This window comes from Agelaius tricolor, unplaced genomic scaffold (assembly GCF_023055355.1).
Source record: "Agelaius tricolor isolate 1412-34295 unplaced genomic scaffold, bAgeTri1.0.p SCAF_8, whole genome shotgun sequence".
Lineage (NCBI taxonomy): Eukaryota > Metazoa > Chordata > Aves > Passeriformes > Icteridae > Agelaius > Agelaius tricolor.
In genome coordinates, this window is record NW_027269268.1 from 32,076,458 (window position 1) to 32,082,457 (window position 6,000).

The 6,000-nt window shown below is 47.7% G+C and overlaps 1 protein-coding gene across 1 annotated transcript in view; it reads right to left on the reverse strand.

The window, feature by feature from the left end:
* Nucleotides 1-4,740, reverse strand: part of ACSL1 (acyl-CoA synthetase long chain family member 1) — a 38,132-nt gene extending 33,392 nt beyond the window's left edge. Inside the window, exon 1 of the mRNA XM_071432202.1 lies at nt 4,602-4,740. The gene's annotated coding sequence lies outside the window, so the exon portion shown is untranslated. The remainder of the gene's footprint in view (nt 1-4,601) is intronic.
* Nucleotides 4,741-6,000: the final 1,260 nt, after the last annotated feature.

Consider the following 6,000-nt stretch of genomic DNA (forward strand, 5'->3'; position numbering starts at 1 on the left):
TGGACTACTGTAATACTACACATTAAGCACAAAACAGTAAACACTGCTTACAAATCCTCCCAGGATTTTCTGCCTGTCCTGCAGTCAGAGGAGTATCTGACTGAGGTCTTGCAAACACCTGTAACACAGCCAAACTAACCAGCAAGAAAACCACAACCACCTTCAAGATACAGCAAAGCAGCTTCAATATTTGAGACCTGAAGGAGAAATCCTAGTTTAAGCTCCGTAAAACAAACAGGACAGCAAGATGCCTACTGTGGTGCAGCCTGTCATGTCATATATGACTCCTCAGCTAGAGAAAATTTGTCTGAAAAAACCAAACACATTGAACTGTCTAATCCACTACTACGACCTCCTCCTCCACCACCTCTGCCTCACCCCCAGCCCCTCCCCAACTTTTTTTTTTAAAAAAATCTTACCCAGAAATCACCTAGTTTATCCAGCCAAGCACGAGAGCTATAAACCCTTCTTTTAAAGCAGTAACTGACCTATTTACCTTCCTGCAAGAGTGAAGAGGAAAGAACTAGAGAACTAGGAACACATCCCAGGCAGGAGGAACCACCAGGTCCTTAATATTCACCCTTCACATCCAACTCCTCTTCAGTTCCCTAAGTCAGGCTCTCAGCAACCATGGGGCATCACATACTGGGGTGTACGTTCCCTCTACTGGTTCAGATTCTCTTCCTGCATTTGGGTCAAGGCAGAACTGGAGGGAAACAACCTACAAGCTGGATTCAGACCCATAAGTTAGGACACTGACTTACTCAAAGTCCAATCAAAGTTCAGGTTTCTGCCACAACCTTTAAGGAGCACTAAATCTGAAACAGGTGTGTCAAGGTTCTGTTCACATCAACAAGAAAGTCACAGGCCTCAGACATTTGGCCTCAGTCCCCTTGCAATCAAGTGGAACTCCACCTGGATTCCTGCCTCTCAGTGAGGTCCAGTAAGTAATTTGAGTGCACACTGGTGAGGTCACTGGAGTTTATTCCAGTTCAGGAGTTGAAACACGTGACAAGAATCTGTTCAATGCCTTTTGTGCAATTACAGTCCTCCAACAACATTTGGTAACCCTGTGTATGAAGGAAAACCAACACTTACCACTAAAACCTTTCAGAGAATGATTGCTTTGAGTTACCTTTAATCCATGCCTGTACATACACACCATGGCACTAAGCAATCTGGCTGGTTTCTCATCTCCAAAAACCAGATAAGATGCCTACAAATATTTATTTTTCAGCCTACGCTGCTATCCATTAGAACTGCATCCATGCAACTCTGACTTGCAAGTACACCATGGCACTACTCTGTGAATCTAGTGTCATTCCAAACACCACTTCGATGGAAGCCACCATACAGAACCAAACAGCTTTTTCCTGGTATGACCTACTCAAGCTGAGTAAATCAGACTCAAGGTGAGTAGATCATACCAACTTATTCATTCTACTCCCCCCAGGAAAAGGCAAATTCACAAAGCCCAGTATGCGGTATCAAGCTAACACATGGTTTAAGTGCTCACTTGAGACTCTGTGAGAAGGAGCTTCTCACTCATACTTCAGATATCTGAACTCTCGCCGAAGGCAACCTGGGTCAGGCACACTAAGCCCCACTGCCCTGCACTAGACAGGGCTTACATCCAGCAGGTTGTTACAAAAAAATAACCCTTAACACTCTGAGACTGGAAGATCAGTAAGTACTTATGAGAAGCAATTGGCTCACTGAATGACCTCCCAACACCAGCAGCCCAAAAAATAGTATGACAAACAGAACAATCTTCTGACCACAGGTATTAAAGTATGCCTGCATCTACTCTGACTCAGTGATAGTAAGCCTCTTCTCGCTTTCCTAGGAAACTAATTCAACTTTACTAGGCTATTATTGCAATCAGACTGCAGAAGCCAAATTTCCAAATCATGGCACATGCAGCATGAAACTAAAAAGCTTAAGAGTTCCAGGTTCAAGACAGTAATTCATAAAAAAAGGGAGAAATCCTCTTCTGGAAATAGAACATCATGCACTTCTGGTATAGCACTTAAATGGTTCAACTACAAAAGCAAAATCCATTTTTCCTCTACATCTCTATAAAATCATGCAAGCTGTTTTCAATCAGTTTTGAGCAAACTACCAGTACTACTAAAATTCAAATCCTAACAACAACAAAAAAAATTTACTATCACAGAACGGTTTGGTTTGAAAAATACTTTAAAGATGATCTAGCTCCAAACTCCCTGCTGGGGTAGGAAATCATATTTTACCCTGTGTAGATGAGTAACTCTCAACATGAAAGGCAGCAAGAGAGCAGAAGTCTTATTGCTATCAAGTGTCCTTGTTTCAGGAGTCAGGTGGGATCTGCGGAAATGCAAGCCCCACATCCGCTGACAGGGTTCAGCCTACAGCCTGGAAAGGTCAACACTGTACAGTAGAGCTTCCCTGAGCCACACAGCATTGTAAACTCCCCCACAAAACCATTCACCAATGAATAAACCATCACCCCTCTTACTTGTGAGGATTTCTAGGGAGTTACCACTCGTTATATTAAACATAGTGAAATATTTAACATATCTGAACTTTTAATTTAGCAGAGCACGGAAGCAGGATATGGCAGGCAGTCTGTTCATAAGACCACCAGAAGCCCAATTTATCAAGCAATGTATCCCTTGGGCCAGAACATCTCTCTTGTCTCGCACATTCAAAAAATTTCATGCCATTAGTTTTCTTCAGTCTACCCAATTCCATCAACCATATTATCAAGAAAAACAAAACAAAAATCTATTATTATCTTCTGTTGTCCACTTTAGTAAAAGTGTTGTTTTCTTGGAAGGATAAGAAAGAGAAAATTTTACTCTGCCCCACTGGAGAACAACGCACACAAAAAAGGGAAGGTACAACCCACCTCTGCCTCCTCCCAAAAATCCCATGAAGTATTCCTTTCTAGCGAAGCAAGGAGATGGGAGAACCAGCTACACAGACTTCGCTCAAAAAACAGGCAAGTCACTTACCCACAAAAATACTTCAAAGTTGTCTTGCCATCCACTATAAATTGCTGGGTTTGTTTTTTCTACCAATATCAACCTTGTACTTGTCCTTGAAGCAAAAAGCTCCTTGGGGGTTTCCTTTTCAAAAACTGAAGACTTATTTCCAACCTCATGTTGCTCAAGTTGTAGTTGTAAAACAACATCTACCAAATTTAGAAGCTACCTTTGTAATTTCATTGTAATCATGCAGTCCTCAGACTAGGCTAAGGCTGTTTGCTTAAGACCTTGAATTGATAACACTACACACAACAGCAACTTGTAATGACAAGCTTTGGATTTTTCCCATCAGCCATCTTTCAAACATTTCTCCATCCCAATACAAACAAGCTACATATCCTTAAACTTTAAAAAGGCAGCAACAGCAAGAGTCCATGAGGAACTCTATGTATCAGTTTTTGCATTATTAATACTGCTATTGTTGCAAGAGGAAGAGAAAGGTATTTTTCAGTAAACTCAATGCCCTCTTATATTCAATTTTGATGCAAGAAATCTGATCCAAATCCTGGGGCTGAGAAATCTCAGCTTGTGAGTTTGAGAGCACGTTCCAAAGCTAAGAGGGAATAATAAACTTTCCTGACCAGGCTCAGGAGAGTGCATGATTCCCTGTAAAGCAATGCAGATGAAAATGGAAATCTATTAACACCATACGGATGAGGTCTGTTCTTTCCTATCAAGAACCTGACCATCATATCTATGAGGCTAACCAAAGTGAGGCATATGTTTAGATTACATAGTCCAGGAGGGTGTCCGCAACACTCCAGACAGCTCACAGACATGCCGTTTAGAAATTTAGAAGGCTTCAAGTGCTGCAATTCCTGTTGAACAGGAACAAGAAATGTATGCATCCTAGAACAAAAGCGTCGGTAACCAGGCTAAATCTCTGTGCTGTAGCACTGCAAGTCCTACCTAGCAGCAGAGGAGGCCTGCAAAGTCAAAGCCACTCAACCTTCCATTTTAGGCCAGTTTGCCTCACGCTGCATTTCCACACGTACTCTAAACTGCTTTAAAGGAAGAAGCAAAAAAAGCTGTATCAAGTACACGCTGCACTCACGCCCGAAAGAGCAACGTACTCGAAGGCAAAGTCTGGCAGCTAAACGAACGCCAAGCCGCGGGGCCGGCGGGCAGCACCGCGCTGCCCTGCCCGCTACCTGCTGCTTGGCCCGGCCGAGCCGCCCACCCCGCGCCAGGCCGAGCCGAGCCCGGCTGGAGGGCAACGCCGGCGCCGAACAATGCCCGGCCAGCCCGAGCTGCCGCAGCGCCGGGGGGAGGCCGGAGACAGACAGCTACGCTTTCCTGAAGGCTTTTGTGCGAGGGGAAGCCCAGCCGGCTCCGGGGGGGGGACGCTGATCCCACTGAGGGCCGGGAGTAAAGCCCCGCGGCCCCGCAAAGACAGCCTACAGGGACCGGCGGCGGGAGAGGACGGGACCGCCGGGCCCCGCGGTGACAGCGGCCGCGCAGACCACCCCGGCCCCGCGGCGGCCGCTCCGGCAGGCCCGGCCGCCTCCCTTGGCGGCGCGTCCCTGACGGCCCCCAGCCCCGACGGCAGCAGAGCCCCCGATCCCCGCTCACCTCCCGGCAGCAGCAGCGACCACGGCTGTACGCGCCGCCTCGGCGCCGCCCTTTTTAAGCCTTGCACGGCGGGAGCGGCGTGTGCGTGTACCGGGCCCGCCTCCGCCTCCGCCTCCTCCGCCTCCTCCCGTCCGCGCCGCCCGGCGGGGGCTGCCACTCGGCCTTCCCCGTGTCTGTCCCCCGGCCCTCCCCCTTTCCTTGCCCCTGCCCACAGTAACGCACACAAACCCGCGGGGTCGCCGGTGGAAATGTTGTACCGTGCGGGCACAAATGACAGAGATGCACAGGGAGCTGAGGGGAGCACTGGCACTACTGCCACTTAACACCTTACAGGTCTGAGGTGACAGCTTGCAAAGCAGGGGTTTCTTACGGCTTCCGAAAGGACATCTTCATCCAGTATAAAGATGCTAAAAGGACATATGTTGAAATATGAAGGTGTTGGAAGAGGACAACGACCTTGTTGGAATTTGTTGCTTACCTCTGCCAAACTTTTTTTTGTGAGGTGCTGTGAATTTGAGGGGCATATTGAGGTGGCTAGGGCTTGATCAGGACCCCGACAGTTATCACAGAATCATAGACTGGTTTGCGTTGGAAGGAACCTTAACAATCGGCTAGTTCCAATGCTTCTGCCACTGGAACTTCTGCCACTGGAACTTCTGCCTGCATACACCAGGCTGCTCAAAGCCTCATTCAACCTGGCCTTGAACGTTTCCAGGGACATGGAATCCACAGCTTTGCCAGGCAACCTGTTCTGGTGTCTCAGAACTCTCATAACAAAGAATTTCTTGTTCAGATCTAATCTAAACCCACCCTCTTTCATTTTATAAGCCATAACCTATTTTCCTATCACTAAATACCTGTGTAAAAAGACCCTCTCCAGCTGTCCTGCAGATGCCACACCATCCCTTCAGATACTGGAAGGCTGCTGTACTTTTTCTCCAGAGCCTTCTGTAGGCTAAACAACCCAGCTCCTTCAGCCTCTCTTCACAGGAGGGGTGCTCCTGATCATCTTCACGGCCCTCCTCTCGACCTGCTTGAGGATGTCCATGTCCGTTGTGTGCTTGGGACCCCAGAGCTGGATGTAGTATTCAGATGGTGTCTCATGAGAGCAGTGCAGGAGCAGAATTCTGTCCCACACCCTGCTGGCCACACTCCTTTTGATGCAGCCCGGGACACATTAGGCTTTCTAGGCTGCAAGTGCACATTTGCTGGCTCACGTCCAGCCTGTCATCCACCAACACCCCCAAGTCCTTCTCCCCAGGACTACACCTCAATCTGCTCTCTGCCCAGCCTGTATTCATGCTTGGGATCGCCCCAACCCAGATGTAGGACCTTGCACTTGGCCTTGTTGAGCTCTATGAGGGTCATGGCTCCACCTCTCAAGTCTGTCCAGGCCCCT